This window comes from Theobroma cacao, chromosome 6, assembly GCF_000208745.1.
Source record: "Theobroma cacao cultivar B97-61/B2 chromosome 6, Criollo_cocoa_genome_V2, whole genome shotgun sequence".
Taxonomy (NCBI): domain Eukaryota; kingdom Viridiplantae; phylum Streptophyta; class Magnoliopsida; order Malvales; family Malvaceae; genus Theobroma; species Theobroma cacao.
In genome coordinates this window covers 2,081,404-2,102,203 of record NC_030855.1, presented here as the reverse complement: position 1 = coordinate 2,102,203, position 20,800 = coordinate 2,081,404, and the positions used below count along the sequence as shown (strand labels likewise).

At 35.2% G+C, this 20,800-nt stretch overlaps 2 pseudogenes; both read left to right on the top strand.

Annotated features, from left to right (window-relative positions):
* LOC18595261 lies at positions 7,177-9,927 on the top strand (annotated as a pseudogene).
* Positions 15,234-17,098, top strand: LOC18595259 (annotated as a pseudogene).

Sequence of the window (20,800 nt, the reverse complement as noted above, 5' to 3'; positions counted from 1 at the left end):
TAACTTACTTACGGTATTTAGTGCCTATTTCAACCTTCTAAGCAACTTAAATTTACTTTATATCACCAATTAACTAATGCATTATTAAATAAAATAATTTAGCCTCCATATAATCCAATTTAAAAAAAATCATGGTGAAGAGTAAAGAAATTTTGCCCAATGAAACTAGGTTGGCCCAAATCTTCACCTTCCTTTTCTTTTAGATTTTTCTTCCTTTGTTGTTTTTGGACTCTTATTCATGGACTTCTCCCATTTCTTTCTAATTGGACCATGTCCATTTTTCCTTTATTGGACCATGGCCATTTTTCTTGCTTGTTGAGCCATGCTCACTTTTCTTGTTATTTTCTTTTCTTTTCTTTTCTTTTCTTTCTTTCTTTCTTTCCCACCGTCCAACAACCTTGTTTGTCTTTCTTTTTCTTCTCTTCACATGCACAAACCGTCCACTCTCTTCCTCTCTCTCCCTCTCACCACCGGTCACATTTTCCTAGCTTTTTATCCTTTAATTTTTTTCAGTAGATACAACTACTCATTTTGGCTCCAAAATCAGTAGCTATGCTGCTCTGTTTTTTCTCAAATATTTAGCAGCTAAGCTGCACCTTTCCCTCCAAAAATTTACAGCCAAAACAATCACAATTAACCATCAAAACAGCACCTCAAAACCTTCAATTTTTTACTGTAAAATTTTGCACTTTTTGGCCTCCAAAACCAGCAGAAAAATGGTACTTTCCAACCTCCAAAACCAGCAAAAAAATGGCTCTTTTCAGCCTCCAAAACCAGCCTTTAAATGGCTCTCTTTTCCTTCTTGAATGGTAGCAAAAATAGCCTCTCAACTCAGCTCTCTTTTCCTTTTATTTTTCTTTCTCTCTCGGCTTTCTCTTTGTTCTTTCTTTCTCTCCGTTTCTTCTTTGGTTTCTCTTTTACACTCCCTCAATCGACCTCTCTCTTCTTTATCTTCTTTACTTAGTTTACTCAATGGTATATATATGTATAGTATTTTTTTCTTCATGAATGTTCCACCCCATTCCACTTTGTTCCAACCGGCCATATAACAATCTTTTTTTTTCTTTTCTTCCTTCACTTGTTGCTTCACATGGCCCGCCCCCCCCCCCCCCCCTCAAATTCACTAAGGAAAGAGTCTTTGACTCTTTTATTGACCACATGGGCGGCTGCCCATGTTGGTCCTATAATATTTTTTTATACACATACTATTATTATTTTTCTCTATGTTAATTTTATTTTTCTTATTAATTTTCATTGCATATCCTTTAACTTTTATATGTTAAATTCGATCCTTTTAATACGTCTAAAAATTTCAATTTTCATCTAACTTCCTTTCTCGATGTGTGCACCACCAAAATATACAAATTGCACCTCAACGCGGTATTACCACAATATTTAAATATTTACTTATCCGCGTTGGTTCGACTTAACAAAACACGCGTACTTCACTTTTATCGCTTATTTCTACAAAAATTCACTTGTATTTCTTCTCCTCCACTTGGATTAACCATATGATCCTTTTTCATGACTGATTTCGACATCCGGTTAAATATTAATATTTTAATATTATTTAATTAATAAAAATATTATTTTATTCTAAAAATTTTATCTTGTCTCCTTGGTACCCAAAATACCTTATTATGCCTCACTTGACTTCCGAATCGCCTTTTATCTCATATATTCTCCTCCGATAAAATTATTATTATTTTATTATTATTTTCTCGCGTATGGATCATTTTATCATAAACTACTTTTTTTGTCTTTTATCACTTTTAAACATTTTAATTGACTTCAAATTGCATCCAATCAACTTTATTTATCACCATATAAAAGTATGGGGTATTTCATGAAGTGTAAGCTAATCCGATCATGTTTCACAAGACACCATCCGTATGCTACACACGAAATTTCCAACGGAAGATGCCCAAGCCACAATGCAAATTTCAGATGACTTACGGGGGTATGTGGAGGCTGAAAGGCCGACATATGCCAAAAAATGGGAAGATGTGGATTTCATCCTTGCGCCTTGCAACGTTGGTGGGCATTGGGTGGTTGCGAAGATCGACTTGGTGAGGTGGACAATCAAGGTGGTGTACTCAGCAAGAACTTCGGATGCTAAGGATAACGAAGTTCGTGCGGGTCAAATGATACCCTTGACGACAATGATGCCATTCATCTACCACCAAGCCGATTATTTCAACAACAAATGTCGGAAGAGACGAGATTTGACGCGATGCCAGTGGATATTCAGTTGCCAAAAGCTAAAATGCATCGACAGAATGATAGTGTCAGTTGCGGTATGTTCATGATAGGGTACATGGACCATATTTTGTAATCACAAAAGATCGGAGTTAAGCAGAATATGATTGCAAAAATGCATCGGCAATACGCTCTAGAAATTTTTTTCAATAGTTGTGAGAGCGAACCCTGAACATATCGGCCCTTATCTGTACAAATTTTTTGTATACAGATTTTTTTTAATACAATTAATTTTATACACAAATTTATGGTAAACACAATTTATTTTATACAATTTATTGTAAACAGAATTCATTCTTTCTGTATACACAATATACTTTATACAATTATTTTATACAAAATTAATTTTTTTGCCTATACACAAACAATTTGATACCAAGAATTTTTTTCCTTTTCTATACAGAATATATTTAATTTGATACACAGTCGCAAGAAGTCAGCGTGTGACGCCTTAAATATGTTACCACTCAGTGTGTCCCCACATACATCTGGTTGCACTCAGCGTGTCAGCCCATAAATTTGCAAGAAGTCAGCGTGTGATGTCGTAAATCCAATAACACTCGACGTGTCAGCCCATAAATCTGCTTCCACTTAGCATGTCAGAACAATCGGGCCGTGTCGTGTGACGCCATAAATCTCCAGATACTCAGCGTGTGACGCCATTAATCTGCTTTCAGTAGACTTGTCATAAGAATTGGGCTGTGGCGTGTCACCCCACGATACTGCATGGCGTGTCATAACCTTTTGCTTGTTATGCATGGCATGTCACAACGTTTAACTTGTTATGCATGGCGTGTCATAACCTTTTGCTTGTTATGCATGGCGTGTCACAAAGTTTAACTTGTTATGCATGGCGTGTCATAACCTTTAGCACCTAAATCCGTAAAGCAAAACAAAATCAACTACAATTTTCAAACACATTTAGTTAGGCGGACAAGCTGTCTTCATCCACAACACACCCTACATTTTCAGACATTGTCCTTCGTATTGGACAATTGTTGCATGTGTGATCGGTTTGTCTGCAACTTGAACATGCTTTGGCTTGAGGCAGTTGTGGAGGTATCGATTGACTTTGAGATGGTGCCGGATTTGTGGATGGAACTGCAAATGGGGATGGGCAGTTTTGTCTATTATGCCCATACCTCTTGCATTGCGAACATCTTCGTGCTCGACTGCCTTCACCAGCGGATGGAATCTTTCTCCTCCTAGGTCTTCCCGCTTGGCCTTGTCAAGATGGGGGCAAGACGATAATTTGTTTCACATGAAGGGGGATGTCCCACTCACTAGGATTCCCAATCGGCCTAATGGATCCTAAATAACCCTCCACCAAAACGGTTGTCTTGTAGTAGTCAACGCAGGATTTAATGGCTTCACGATTGCATTTACTAAAAAACACAATAAACTCAATCTTCAAGCACAATGTAAATGATATGTCAATTACGGTTCAAATAAGAAATAAAGATATTCTGACCTTATTGCTGTAATGGCATGGCTGCATGGCAGTAAATCTGTTTGGAACTCACAACATGAACGTCTTCCTGGACAAGTTTACAAGTCTGTCCATCTTTTCGTCTTTAACTTCGAACTCCACTCGATTGATAGGCTTAACTAGAAAGCACTGTGCATCATTGAACCTTTTCTTCAACTACCTGGCAACCCAAGGGCTGAGGGGCGTGCTCACCTTGATAGCCTCCTTGTATCGGTCATGGAACCAACGCTGGAACATGTCTATGATGAACTCGATCAAAACAGTGATCGGCATTTGTCTTGCATGCTTCAAGCGTGAGTTAAAACATTTCGCAATGTTGGATGCCATCATTTGGTATCGCTTTACAAGTGAACATGCAAGTGCCCATTTCTCAGGCCCTATTCTCTAAGGTTCGCGTGGGCTCCCGGGTGAATTTGTTGTATCTGGTTCATATGTCTGTTAAAATCGGCCACCTTATAGCAATCTCAAGCAGGGGTGAAAAACATACAAACATCGTCGTGCTTGAACTTATTTTTAAAGTTTTTTTTAAAGTGGTAACCGCATAAACCATGGTGCGCTTCTGGGTATGCATTTTGAATTGCTTTCTTAATGCCGAGATGCTGATAAAAAATGAACATAATGTTTTCAGGACAACCAATCGTATCACGTAGCTTGCTAAGAAACCACATCCACGAGTCTTCGTCCTTAACATGGCAGATGCCAAACGCAACTAGATATACGCACTCGTTTGCATCTTTGCATACAGCGACAAACAGAACACCTTTGAACCTGCCTTTGAGATGTGTCGCATCAATTGCAACCGTAGGACGCATTGCATCCCTAAACCCTCGAATACAAGCTCTGTATGACCAGAAACAATATTTGAATCTCTCTTCCTCGTCAGTAGCCACTGCAATCACTGTACCAGGATTTTCTTGTTCCAACATATAAAAATACGATGGTAGTAGTTGAAATGACTCCTCCGGTGGACCGAAGACAAGCCTCTCCGCATACTCTTTCGCTTGCCAAGCCTTACCATACAAGCATTCCAATCCCCACTGAACCCTTATTTCACAAATTATGTCATTAGGTCTCAATGCTACTCCATTAGTCCGAAGCTTGTGTGACATAAGTTCACCAATCATCTTCACACTCGTAGTTGCAAACCGCCCTTGCAAACCATCAACGGTACAGGTGTGTACTTTGTGGAATGTCCGAACTTGCCAATATTCTCCTCTATCAGGTAACTTCGTTGCACGAACACTGAACTTGCATGCCTTGTCCTTGCAACCAACCTCATAACGAGCTTTACATGACCTTTTTACTCTTATCGCAAACTTTTCTTTTATAACCAACATGTTCAAAGCTCATTTCAACTCAACCTTCGACGAAAACATTCTTCCTTTGTATAAGCGATCTTCGGCACATATCGACTCCTCAGTGAAAATTGTTTAGAAGGAGAACCTTTCTACACCTACAATTACCCACGTACAACATATCCCTACATTTCCCCTTTCCTAATCACTATGATTAAGCAATGTATCAAGAGAACGAATCTCGTTCTCACCAGCGATGGGGTTATTGTATATGGGGTCATCACATTGAACATCTCCTACATCAACACCTCCAACAGGTTTCGTTTTGCCTTCAACATTATTGTAAATTGGAATGTCACTGTCATAAAGGCAGTCATCGTCTGAACTGTCATCTGGCCATTGTTCAAGCCCATCATCTGAAGTGTCGTCCAATCTATCTTCACCGGCAGCGAACAAATCCTCATTTCCCTCATCAAATGCAGTATTATCCTCCAGCGTCGCAATGTCACCCTCCAACCTCATATTGTTGTCCTCAATGGTCGTATTCTCATTTAACAATGACATTACACACTCTACAGTTTCACCCAATCGTTACATTTGTTCAAAAGAAGCAAGAAATTAGTTTGATGCACATCCTGATCGGAATTGTGCAGCCAACTGTTCTGTGAATGTCGTCTGTCTACCGGGCTGCACAAACTCTTATGCATACCTCAATTGCCATTATTGTGGGTTACGGACAGAATGCTGTGGTATATGTGAAGCATTGTAAATCTCATTTTGATTGAGCTGATTACCATGTTGTCCAACTTCTTCATGTGACATAACATTTGTTTGACGTCCCTTAATGCTGACATACACAACCGAAACATTCCTCTGTTCCAACAAAATTAATGCAACATCCTCATTGTCCTTGATAATTGGCCATGATAGCTCTCCGGGTATACTGATCAGTGCATGTAACTCAATCTCGTCAATTTCTGAGTTTACCCCAACAACATCTTCAATCAGCTTCATCAAGCCCACAAACGACAAATCACTCATAACCCCCCGCATTCGTGACTCACTGCCCTTGTAACTGCCATCCACCTACTGACCACCGTGTCTTATCACAAGTCGCACAATTGAAACCCCACTGAAATTGTGAAAAAAAAAATAATTGTCAATCATTTTACACAATGCATGTCGTGATCAAAAATTTGTTTGTCGTGTTGTTACACGCCATGCATATAACGTCAAATGTTGTAACACGCCATGCATATCAAGTCAAATGTCGTGACATGCCATGCATCAGTATCATGACAAGCCATGCATCACTCTCGTGACACGGCAATCACTGTAATTACTCACTCGTTACACCAACAGCCGTGACATGCTAAAAACCCAAAAAACCAGTTAACCCACTACACGCCAAGAATAGTTGTGACACTCCAAAAACCCATAAATTCAATTAACCCACGACACGCCAGGAACAGCCGTGACACGCTAATAACCCAAAAAACTAGTTAACCCACAACACGCCACGAAAAGCCATGACACGCAAAAATAACTCTAATACTTGTTATACATGCATGGCGTGTAACAACTCTGGGCAATGTTTCCATTTCATCTTCTAATTTACACCAAATGTTTTAGAAATTTAAGTTTGTTGCATAAATAAACCCAATAACAAGTACCTTGATGTCATCTCTGTTATAGGGTTTGTTAATCTACGACAACATAGCCAGATGCCGAGAGATAGACCACAGCCCGATGACAATGGTGCTCAACAGAGACTTGCCAGAGTTGAGACAGTTCAGAGAGTTGAGAGAGAAAGATGATCGAGCCCAAAAAGCTGCGCACATTTATTTTATTTTTTCTATTTTCTCTCTAGCGAGAGGTAGATAGCTCAAACAGCTGAGCATTTATTTGAAACGATGTTTTTAAGGGTATTTTGGTCTACTCATACTTATTTTTGACTAAAAACAGATAACTTTATATGGATCGTTATTTCTAAAATCACCTTATCACGAGGTCTCTTTTTCACAATTTTCTCTTTTTTTTTTGTCTCTTTTCTGTTAAAAGTTGCCTTTTAGTAAATACACACAAAACCCTTGCTTTACCACTTTCCCATGACTGGTATATCCTTTCCTCCTTATGACTCATAATTTCATCAAATCAGAGTCAACATATCGCTCAAAGCCCCCATCTGATTCTTCTTTGTTAGTCAATCAAACACCTCATCTCATCATGGGCAGTCTGTGCACTTTCCAAATCGGAATAGACACTATAATCTCTGATTGCCGGGATTGTATTGTTGGACAAGCTTGTTATACATGTAAGCTGAAACGAAATCATAAAGCTCTAACTCGGGCACGGGTGAACCTGGAAGCGCGAAAGGGCGACGTGAACGACAGCGTTGCAAGAGCTGAACAACAGCTTATTAAGCCATCCAACGAAGTTAAACTTTGGCTTACAAGACCGGAAAAAACGATAGAAAAAGCTGAGAAATTGATAGATCGTGCCTCTGGAGAAATTGAGAAATTACGTCTTGCGGGATGCTTTTCCAAGGATTGCAAGTCTAGCTACAAGTTTGGTAAACAAGTGGCTAGAGAACTTAAAGAAATAGGTGTTCTGTTGAATGAAGGATATTTTGACAAGATTGGTGAGAAGGAATCCGCATCCAAAGTGGAAAGAAGACCTTCTGAGCCCACAGTGGGCTTGGGATCGACATTGTCCCTCGTCCGGAGCTCACTGGAAGATAATAATGTGGGCATTATTGGTTTATATGGGTTGGGAGGAGTCGGCAAGACGACTCTCTTGACCGAAATTAACAACATGTTGTGCGATCCGCCAATTCGTTATGATGTTGTAATTTGGGTGGAGTCGTCTAGAAGTGACACTGTTCAAGAAAAGATTTGTGAGAAGATACGTCCTTCAGATGAGCCGTGGAAGAAAAAAGTGGGTGGTGAAATGGCTCAAGATATCTACAGAATCTGGAGTCAAAGGAAGTTTGTTTTGTTGTTAGACGATGTGTGGAAATTGGTGAATTTGAAGGATGTAGGGATACCTAACCCGAGTCCGGAAAATGGGTCTAAAGTAGTTTTGACTACCCGTTTGTCACACGTATGTCGGGCAATGCGAGCCCAGCGGATAATTGAAGTAAAGTGTTTGGGAGAGCCTGAAGCTTGGACATTGTTTCAGCAGAAGGTTACCTTCACGAATAGCGATCCTGAAGTTTGAGAGGTCGCTAAAAGCGTGGCTGCAGAATGTGGTGGACTGCCTCTTGCCCTAGATATAATTGGTGGAGCCATGACGGGCAAGACGAGGCGCGAATCATGGGACTTTGCTAAAAAGGTATTAAAGAACTCTGCACATAAATTTGTGGAAATAAGAAAACTATATTCTGTTTTAAGCGACAGTTACGAAACCTTGCTTCGCGATAGAATGAAATCTTGCTTCTTGTACTCTTCTTTGTTTCCTGAGGGGTCGCCTATTTTGAAGTCCAGCTTAATCAATTATTGGTTTGGTGAGGGACTTTTGGATATGTTTGAGAGCATAAACGATGCTCTAACGCGAGGGCACTACGTTATTGAACAACTCGTTAGTGCCAATTTGTTTCAACAAGATGAGAAAGACGATTACGTGAAGTTGCATGATGTGATACGTGACATGGCACTGTGGATAGCATGCGGGCGTGAAGCAGCAGGCAAGAGATTTCTTGTACAAGCAGGGCTCCAATTGACTGAAGCACCCAAGGTTGGAAATTGGAAAGATATGAGAAGAATGTCATTGATGCAAAATGAAATTAAAAATCTATCATTCATCCCTCGTTGCCCCAAAATTGAAACTCTATTTCTCAACAGCAATGATTTGCAGGTCATCAAGGGTGGCTTCTTCCAGTCTATGCGTAATCTAAGAGTTCTTAACTTGTCAGATAATAGGAATCTAACAAGATTGCCTGAGGGAATTTCAGAATTGGTTTCATTGGAATGTCTTGATCTATCATCGACAGGTTTAGGAGAGTTGCCAATTAAGCTGGAAATCTTATCAAAATTGAAACTCTTGGATTTGAAGAACATAAAGAAAATGGAAAGAATACCACAAAAACTTATACGTAGTTTCTCAAAGCTTCAAGTGTTCAGAATAAACGAGAGTGATAGTAGTTGTCTGGATGAAACCGAAAAAGGCAATGTCCTGAATGGTGGTAATGAAGGTCTAATAGAGGAACTGCGGCGTTTGCAAGATTTCAATATGCTGAGTACTCACATAGGAAGCATTTCTGCTCTTGAAAGATTTTTGAGCTCCCACAACTTACGAGGATGCATGGTAGAGCTATGGCTACACACTCTTAGTGAGTCAGAGGAATTGAATGTTATTTCTTTAGCAAATATGAAGCTAGAGAGCCTAAATGTATGCAACTGTGAAATAATGAAAGAGGTGATCAGGATACAAATTCCAACCAATACTCCTCGCTTTGACAAACTGGGGACGGTCGAAATCTCATTCGGCCACAACTTGAAGGACACGACCTGGCTTATCCTAGCTCCAAATCTAAAGTCTCTCACGGTAGCGTTTTGTCAAGAAATGGAAAAAATAATGAGCAAGCACAAACTGAGTGAAGTTGCAAATGTGGTTGGAGACCTTGACTCTAAGCGATTTGATAAGCTCCAAACTCTTTGGCTGAATACGCTACCAAAATTGGAAAGCATATGCGGGGAAGCCCTACCTTTCCCATGTTTGACAGAAGTCGTGGTGATCAGCTGCTCAAAACTGAACAAGCTTCCGTTCAACTCTGACAGTGGAAAAAAAATCAGCATTAAAGGAAACCAACAGTGGTGGAAAGATCTAGAATGGGAGAATGAATCCACTCAAAATGCTTTTCGTCCTTGTTTCCATCCTGCTTAGAAAGTAATGTTTTCCATCTATTTTTCTATCTTTTATTTTTCATTTCCTCCAAACCTAATGTTGTACTATAGCTTGCTGCTTTTGAGTGATAATAGTTTGCTGCTTTTAGTGTTTGATGTAATGTTTCTTCCAAAGTCCTATCTATCACTGATGACTATTACGGTACATTTTTGTACCTATGTACATTTTTGCTTTTAAATTTTAAGATTGAGACTTGAGAGTTGAGACCATCTTCAATATTATTTTAAGATTTTTATTTTATAATTGAAAGAAAGGGGATTTAAACTTTGTTTTTAATCAATAAGTCAAATGTTCGGGTGTAGCAATATTATTTTAAGTTAAAGACGGAAGATCGAAAATTTTCAAATATTTATAGGTAATGGGATTAAATTTATAGTGTAGACGAATATAGTGCAAATTTTGATTAAATTTTTAGAGTAAAGAAAGGGTCAGAGAAGCGTATCAAATCATGATGTTAATTAGTGACTTGAAAATTAATTAAATTTGATACCTAGAAATAGACTTTCTTCTAGGACAAAAGAAGACATAGAATAGAAAAAACAAAAATCTTTCTTTCCTTTCTCAATATTGTCTAGATTTCTTCTATATCATTTTGTTGTAAAGAAATCTTATAGAAGTTAAGTAATATTGTGATACATCATTTTGTTGTAAAGAAATCATATAGAAGTTAAGTAATATTGTGATACACCGGCGGATACTCAGTGAATCGATTTTGTCAGTGCAAAACATAGTCAATCACTAGTCTTCATTGTATTTTTGAGGTTTATACATCAATAACTCTTTTACACACTATAAATGAGAGAAAATAAAACCTTACGAAAAGTGACATTGTTATATGCCTTGAAGCCATTTCTTGATTTTCCAATTTTGTATTCCAACAATCTTAAGGTTTTATTTAGTTTCAGCAATGACTGCTACAAGTGAAACACTAAGGGAATTGGCTTTTAATTTTTGTGAAATTGGACTGAGTTGATGTTGACAAGGAAAATGGTAGAATGATTCCTCATTGGATTATAAGATAAGTTTTCTTTCCTTACTAGATATGCATGATATTAAATGTGAAATGCATGAAAAACGTATGTTGGTTTGAAAAAGAGATTTTGTTATATTCATATATGATCTTGATATGGATGAGGTTATTGTTGTATTTGATAAACTTCTCCTCATGGAAAGACAGTAAGAAATTTCTAAGATATAAGAAAGAGTAGATGCCTCTCAAGGATTTTGGTAATCATCTTTAAATAGAATAAGATTGTTGCAACCAAGATGAAAAGGATAAAGATCCTAAAAAAAAGCATATTGAGTTGTGATAAAAGACAAACCATCAAGGTCTATCTAATAAGAAGGTATGTAGCATTCTTATTATACATTAAAGTATAATAATGACCATATACCATCAAGGTTCATTTGATGAAAGATACTAGGTGTGGGTATGTGACACTCCTATTATACATGAAGGTACAATGGTGCCAATATGTAAATATAATATCTTGGTATATACTGCATTCTTATTTTATCATCGAAGATATAATGGTGCAAAATAAATATTCAATATCTTTGATATTACATTTCTATTGTGCAATACAGACACAATGATGCTAATGTGAACACATACCTTGATGTGTTAATTGACATTTTAATATACATTAAGGTATAATGTTGTTAGCTAAGAAAGAAGGGAATGTGCATAAGCTTTTAAAGTCCTTGTATGGAATAAAACAAACACCTAAAAATGTGTTTGTAATATTCATACTCTCTATTACATGTATGGCAAAAATAAAATATTTTGGACGAATAATAGATGCATAATCAATTTTATTAAACTCCAATGATCCCCATAATTAATTTTCTCAGTTTTTTTTATGTTGTACAAACTCTTTTGTAAGTGCTACGAAAGAAAAGAATCTAACCAGATCATGGTGATTTGATGATAGCTGCCCCTCTTCTTATAAGAAGCGTTCTTCTTATAAGAAGCGTTGAAGGAAGGAGAAAGAAGCTACTTTCCTTGTTTGCAATCACATGATTTAGATTAAAAGCATGTTTGGCTTGGTTTTTTTTTTTTTTAGCTTAAAAAATATTATAAAACTCTTATAAAAAATAATAGCTTTTAAAATTAAGCTAAAGTTATTTAGTAAATTTACTTTTTATAAGCTTTTTTTTTTTTTGTAGATAAGCTGTTGGCAAAACAACTTATATAAACTCTAATTTTGATTAAACTTGCTATAAAGGATATCTAATAAATCAGGAGAAAAAAATTGAATCAAATAAAAAAATTTGAGTGTGAAAAAAATATAATTTCCCTTATAATATTATGAATTGTTGAAAGATTAAAGAAAAATATAAAAAAATATTTGTTGTCATTTTTTAAAAATTAGCTTGGAATTTATGATTTTTGGAGCTGTACAAAACTGATATTAGATACAAGGAACATAACCCAAAAAGGAAGAAGAGTATTAATAATGGGTCCAACCGGGTCAGGAAAATCACTTTAGTTATTGATTTGGCAACCCATTTTCTTATTGAAATCATCAATGCTAATTCCATGCAAGTCTATCAAGGTCTTGATGTCCTTAACAATGAAATTCTCCTCCATGAACAGAAAGGTTTTGGTTTTTTTATTTTTTCTTATTATTTTAGGCAAATTTTATTGATTTTCTTAATGGGTTATTTGTTTTGTCGAGAAATGCCACATCATCTATTGGGTACTGTTAACTCAAATGTGGAATTTATTGCTAAGAAGTTTAGGGATTTTGCAATTCTTGTTGCGAAAGGAATTAAAGTCTATTTCAATTTTCTTATAGTACCACCTATTGTTGTACCTAAAAGAAAAAATTTCTTCAAAACTGAGTTAGTACAAATGAGTGCAAATATTTACTTTTTAATTTTCAACCAATGTATCTCAACAACCATTGACCTATTTGACTAATTATTTCAATCATAATCAACAAATATTATATACACTAGAAAGAAATTAATAAAAAATAAACATCACATAATTCTCATATCAAACAATAAACTGAGAAATATCAAACAATAAATAGAGTTTTCAAAACCCAAAAAAAAAGAACAATAGAAAATAAAATGCAAAACAAAATAGTAAAAAAAAAGAAATAATACCTTTAATGCAGTTTTGAATTTTTTGTCTCTTTTTTTCTTAATTTTTGTAAGAACAAAAAAACCCTTAGAAGAGGAATCAAATTTCAGAAAGGGACAGAGGAGAGGGAGATCAATAGGGAGAGAGGAAGGGATTTTTTTTAGAGAGGATCTTTTTGGATAAAAAATAACTCTTTTAAAAAGTTAACATGTTTTAAAAAAAAAAAAAAAGAGAAAAGAAAGCTCCTATTAGGAGCTTTTTTAAAACTTTTTTTTAATTTTGTTTTAAAAAAAACTATTTTTTTTTAAAAGCTTCTTACAAAACAGTATTTGACCCAACTTCTACTTTTAAGAAGTAGATAAGTTAAAAATAAATCAGACCAAACAGGCACTAAGAATATTGACTTTCTATTCTAGTGCTTGATAGCTCCTTTTCTTTCTTTGCTTTCTCTTTTAACTTTTTCTCCCAACTTGATTTAATTAATTATTTTCGTTACATTATTGATGACAGAGTTTGTTTTCAAATAGAATAGTTTGAATAATTTAAGAAAAGTATGTTTTCTTCAACACCTTGCCTATGTCAATAAATTAAAGAGAAAAAACAATTGTTCTCAATTTAGCTAGATGCTAAATTTTAGGGTAAAATATTCAAATATTTTTAAATTTTGATTAAAATTATACGAAAGTTCATTAATTTGAAAAATAGACACTCTGTCTCAAAAATCTTAAAACCATTAATGGAAAAAATGAAAAGATTAAAATATCTTTTCCTCTTTCTCTAAACTTTTCTCTTTTTTCAAACATTGACCAGTTGGCAGCACTCCCTTATGCATGCTAATCATCTCATGGCTAGATTTGGCACTCATCCATGCCGAAGAGCGCCAGACCTGGCGTGATCTGAAACTCTAGATTTGGCACTATTTGGAGCTTCAGATCTAGCCCGATCTTGAGCATTAGACTTGGCCCTTTTCGAAGGGATCTCGAGGAGCACGGGAGCTCCATTAGCAGGGAGCACGCTAGTTCCGAGTGGATCTGGTGGCAGAAGAAGGTAAGATTCTTTTTAAAGAAAGAAAGAAAATTAAAAATGAAAAATAAAAGTTTATATAGTGTTGTAATTTTTGACATATTTAAAGATAAAAAATTCAAAAAATATTATCACGTCAAGTTGATCAATAGTTGGATTTATGTGTTCTGCAACAAACATTCTTTTGAGATGAAGTGTTTATTTCTCAAACTGATAGATGTTCATATAATTTTAATCAAAATTTAAAAACGTTAGGGTAATTTATCTTAAATTTTAATATATATTTCATGAACATATCAAGGATGCTAAATTTTAATATATGCTTCGTGAACATTTTTTTGATAAAATTTTATGTATAAATAATTTATTCATATTGAATTAACTATTTTGACATAAACACTACGCGTAATTGTCATATGCGTCAATTTATTAGAAACAAAGACAAAAGTAAATTAAAGGAAAATGAACACCTAAAAGAATACAAAAAAAAAAAAGTAAGTGGGTGACAAGATTTTGAATTTTAATAAACACCGACTCCAACACATCATTCGGGAAGTGCTGCTGTGCGCTCCGTTTTGGAGCATTTCTGTAGACCTCCTAACAGGTAACAACGGTGACAGGTTTTGATTTAAAAAAAAATTGATGGGATAGGTTTTAAATCTTTAAATAACAAAAATATTTTTATGATAGATAAAATACTAATAAATTAATTAATTTGATAATAAAAAATTATAAAAATAAGAAAAAAGTTTGATACCATTTAGATAACAAAATTTGTAATGTGATGATGAATACGTATACAGTAGTCCTTGGGTAACAATACGTAGGGTGTCTTGTTCTTCCACAGGTTAGAATCAAAGCTAAGGGAAATTTTGGTTACATGGCGTGATCCTAGGCATGCATCAGAAGTGCGTGAACGCAATCCAAGTGTAATTGTCGTAAATTTCACGTTAACGAAGAAGAAGATATGTTTTGAATTTATAAATAAAATTTTTATTTACTTAATAATTTATAAACAAAATATTCGATAAATCTCGCAAGCTCATAAATTTTGCATAAACTGCCTTTACCCTGAAACACTTTCCAATGAATACCCATCTCCCGCATGATCTCTCATGATTCCTCTCTCAAAATTGCAGTCTCATTTTCTTCTTTGTTTATAAAAAACATGGGCAATTTGTGCTCAACCTCAGCCTCGGTAGAGCCCGCAGTTTCTCATTGCTGGGACTGCATTGCTGGACAAGCTAATTATACATGGAAGCTTGAAGAAAATCTAATAGCTCTAAGTGCTGCGCTACAGGAATTGAGAAGTTTAAATCTTGATGTCAAGTGGAGGGTTAAACGTGAAAAAAGTCAAGGAGGAGAGGTGCTCGACGAAGTTCAACTCTGGCTTTCAAAGGCAGAAACTATGGTAGCAGAAGCTGAGGAATAGATCAAAGATGGTCCTCAAGAAGTTCAAAAGCTATGCTTTGCAGGCTATTTTTCCAAGAATTGCAGGTCTAGCTACAAGTTTGGTCAACAAGTGGTTGCAAAACTTGAACAAATAGTTGATCTGAAGGGTGAAAGAGTTTTTGATGAGGTGGCCTTTAATCAACCTGTATCTTCAATAAGACCTGAGCCCACAGTGGGCTTGGAATCAACATTGTTTAAGATCTGGAGCTTACTTGAGGGAACAGAAGTAGGAATTATTGGTTTATATGGGATGGGTGGCATAGGTAAAACCATAATCTTGAAACAAATTAACAACAGGGTGGACACGATTAGTTATGATATTGTAATTTGGGTGTGGGTGTCTCACGATCCCTCTGTCGAAAAGGTTCAGAAACAAATTGGTGAAAGGATAGGCCTTTCAAGTGAGTACTCATGGGAGAATAAAGATCCTGGCGAGAAAGCTTTAGATACCTCCACAGTTCTGGAAGGAAAAAAGTATGTGCTATTGTTAGATGATCTATGGGACTGTTGGATTTGAGCGAAATAAGGATACCTTTGCCGACCCAAGAAAATGGATCAAAAGTAGTTTTTACTACTCGTAGTTTAGAGGTATGTAAGCAGATGGAAGCTCAAAAGACTATCAAAGTGGAGTGCTAAGCAATGGATCAAGCTTGGAAATTGCTTCAAGAGAAGGTTGGAGAAGAAACCCTCAATAACGATCCATTAATTCGAATGCTGGCTAAAGAGGTGGCTGCGGAGTGTGGTGGGCTGCCTCTTGCACTAATTACAATTGGTCGAGCCATGGCTTACAAGAAGTCACCCCACGAATGGAGATACGCACTTGAGGTATTAAGGAGATCTCCGCATAAATTTGCAAGATTGGGAGAAGGGCCGTTTCCTCTTTTAAAATTCAGTTATGACAGCTTGCCTTCCAACTCAGTGAGGTCTTGCCTCTTGTATTGTAGTCTGTATCCTCAAGATTATTCTATTTCCAAAGCAACATTAATAGATTATTGGTTTTGTGAGGGGCTTTTGGATGAATTTGATAGCATAAGCAGTGCTCGAATGCAAGGATACAACATTATTGGTGTTCTTGTTGATGCTTGTTTATTAAACGAAGACGGAAAAAAATTTGTAAAGATGCATGATGTGATCCGTGACACGACATTACGGATTGTACACCAGTATGAAGCAAGCGAAAATAGATTTTTTGTTCGAGCAGGTGTTGGATTAGAGGCTGTGCCAGAGGTTGAAACATGGCAAGGTGTAAGAAGAATTTCCTTGATGCAAAATGGAATTAAAGAACTATCATCAACACCTACATGCCCAACTCTTCAAACTTTATTTCTCAACAAAAATGATTTGCAGGTAATTGGGGATGACTTCTTGCAATTTATGTCTACTCTCAGAGTTCTGAACTTGTCAGACAATAGGGGTTTAAGAAAATTGCCAAAGGGAATTTCAAAATTGGTTTCTCTTGAATTACTTGATCTATCAAGGACAGGTATAACAGAGTTGCCAATTGAGCTCAAGAGTTCAAAAAATTTAAAACATTTGAACTTGAGCTCAAGGCCTCCTATCTTTGGGTTTTCTGCTTGGTGAGATTGATGGGTGTGCAACAGGGCCTACTGATAAAGATTGTGAATGAGGAAGCTGTTATAAATTAGGATGTGAGGGTGGCTGAGTTTATAAATGAAGCTTCATGTTGAATAATTTGACCCTCTAAAAAATGTTTTATTAAATACTTCAGCTTTTTTAGTTTCTAATACACGCAGAAGAGTGTGATCAGCGAGAACCAATTAAGAGAACTGTAGGAGGAATATGTCGATGATTTGTCAAGCTAGGAAAACACACTTTGAAACTAGGATTTATGAAGTTTTGCTTGCTCTGTTGCACATAAGTGACATAGGAGACTAATAATACTCTTTATACAGAACTTTAATACTGAATAATTGGTACATTAGTGTTATACACCTGATCTACTGTTTAAGGCTAACCCTCTTTAATTATCATGCAAGACTGTCTGACATGAATTGCAATTTCTGATATTTCTTATGTTATAGAATAAAAAGACACCTTATGAATTGATGAATATTCAAAATTTTGGCTTGCAATCTCGATTCACTTGGTATGGCAACTTGGAATGACTTAGTAACCATCAAAATCATGGTTACGGCTTACATTTTATTTTTGTGACTAATTATAGGACTACTAATGATGTACTAATGACATTTCTCCAATTCTCTGATAATTATAATCCACATGTCTTCTTATTCTTTAGGCTTGGGCAAGTCCATGCTGAGAAAAATGAGAACCTAATCTGTTTGTTCGATTATAGCTACATGCATGTCAAAAACAAAAGTGGCAAGTAAGAATGCTGGAAAGATCTAGAATGGGAAGTTGCAGCCATACCCCTTGATGTTTTCCTTTTATTTTCGTTAGTGTTATTTATTATTTACTTCTGTCTTGGATTTTTGGTATTGTTATTTTGTATTTCTCCTGTCTTGTGTAGTTGTCTTGCTTGTTATCACGTTCTGTAATTAAAGTGTTTGGCAAGTTTTGATTTATATGATCTGGTTTCTTAATTTTCAATGGTAATTGGTGGGTTTAAAAATGAGGATTTCTTGCTTTCCTTTATATTGTAATTGACTTCTTTCTTTTTATTTTTTTTTCTCTCCAATAGAAAACATCTCGAGACCTCATTGCTTCTTCATAAGTTTTAGGATCACTTTCACTTTCTACATTAAAGCAATAAGATAAGTATTTACATATTTTTTCTCTTGTACCTTCTACTAAGTACATGAGGAAATCGAATCCATATATCTTTGCTTTTCTAATTCTTTTGCTTCTTTGAAGCTCAATAGTGTTCTCACCATTTTTTGAAAATTTATTATTTTCCATTACTAGTTTTTGGGTCTTAGAATTGAATTGAACCTTATTTCATAAAAATAGTGTCTCTTGATTCTATGATCGTATTAATGGAATATGACTTATTGGGCTCTATCACCATCACACGATATGCTTTATAATGTTTAACATATCTTATGAATATACATTCAAATTTTTTTTCATCCAATTTTTTATTTTTGGTTACGGAATTTTTACTATGGCTTGACATTCTCAAAATCTTAAACAATTAAGGTTTAGTTTCTTCCTTTCTATAGCTCACAAGGAGTAATTTTACTCCTTTTGTTTGAGATTCTATTTAATATATGGCAAACCCAAAATCCTTTTTCCCAAACCCAAATTAGAAAGTAAAGCATTCGATTATTTTCATAAGAACTCGATTTTTACATTCCACTACGCCATTTTGTTCTAGTGCGTATGGAGCGATAATCTCATGAGTAACACCAGTGGACTCGAAATACTTGGAATCATAATATTCACCTCTTCTATCATTTCGCAAGCTTTTGATAAGCAATTCACTATACAATTCAATTTCATTTTCATAGATTCTAAACTTCTCCATTTCTTTATATTTATAGCATGCGATATGTAAACATAGCAATATCTAAAAAAGTAATTTATGAATGTTACAAAGCATTTCTTTTCACCAATAGATGGAGTACTATGCATGTCACAAACATCGAAATGTATTAATGCAAGCAATTTGGAGTTTTTTTCTACCTTAGGAAATGAGCTTCTTGTGATTTAAGTAACCATGCATGTCTGGCACATATCATTATTTCCATCAATATTAGCTATCAACTCTAATTTAGCCATATTATATATTCTTCTATAATGGACATGACCTAATCTATTATGTCATAGATTAGAAAATGCTACTTTACTATCATGAACATTAAATGAGACATCAATATGAGTAGAACTAGTAGCATTCTTATTAATAGTAAGCTTGAACAAGTCTTCACTTAAGTATCCACTTCCCACGTATTGTCCACCTTTTGTAATAATGAATTTATCCACGTTAAATGCTAATTTGAAACCATATTTATTCAACAAGCCACCTAACACAAGGTTCTTTTTAACTTTCAGTACATAATAAATATTATTTAGTACAAGTACTTTTCCAAAAGTAAATATGAGTTCTGTGGTGCCTTTTCCTTTCACTTTTGTAGTGGAAGAATTTCCCATATACAACACAATTTCATCATTAATCGCTTCCAATGACTTGAAGAAACTCTTGTCCTTACATACATGTTTAGTTGCATTAGCGTCAATCCACCATTCTCCACTATCTTAGAAAAGATTGACCTTGGAAATCATAACAACAAACTTGTTGTTGTTCACACCTTGTGTTTTGTATTTTAAAAGTCTACATTTCACCTTGAAGTGTCTAAATTTGTTACAATGGAAATATGAACCCTTTTTGTTCCTTTTAATCTTATGAATTTTGTCATTCATATCAACAAAATTTTTTCTTTTATTGTACGAAACTGACTTGTTTGATTGTTTGTGTTCCATCACATGAAGTCTCAAGATTCTTTCCATTAGAATCCTTTTCTTTCATCTTGATAAACTTCTTCTTGTTTGCAATAATCTTTTTGTATTCAAAGATGATTACTAAGGTCTTCAAGAGACATTTCTTCTTTCTTATATTTTAGAGTTTTCTTAGTGTCTTTCCATGAGAAGGGGAAGTTTATCAATTATAAAAGACACTACAATAGCTTTATTCATGATAAGATTATATTACCTAAAGCTATTAAACATGCTTTCAAGCTCATCAAATTTGTTCATAATGAAATGATCATCTATGGATGTGACCAAACACTTCTTTCCAACCAATATGCATTTATTATGCATATTACATATAATATCATTCGTATCAAGTAAGGAAAGAAAACTTATCTTATAATTCAATGAAGCCCATTTTGCCACAAATGATTCTCATTCATAGATTCTTCTTTAAGGCAATCTAGCTTGACTATGTTGGTAGCCATCTCTTTTAGTGAAGTTATTTTAAATTTCAATCACACGAAAGATAAGTCTTAAAATTGTTGGTGCAAATGGGATTTAGATGGAATTCAAGAAATAAGCAAAATTAACTTCAAGACAAGCTTTTCAATAAATGTTATCTTTAAGACTTATTTCGACCTCACCACTAAGTATGCAAAGAGGAATAATGCAAATAGGGATACAATGAAGCCAACGTCTAATCTTTTCTTGCATTTTACAATAGTAGACTGTTAGATACACCCGAGGGTTTGTAAAGTTGTTTGACCTTAAAGCTTACTTTCTACAGTAAGTAAATTAAAAGGAATTTGATGTGAAATCTCACCTTGAGTAAGAGGATAAGTTAGGAAATCCTTAGGTGAGCGTATAGATTACATATTTTGAATATTA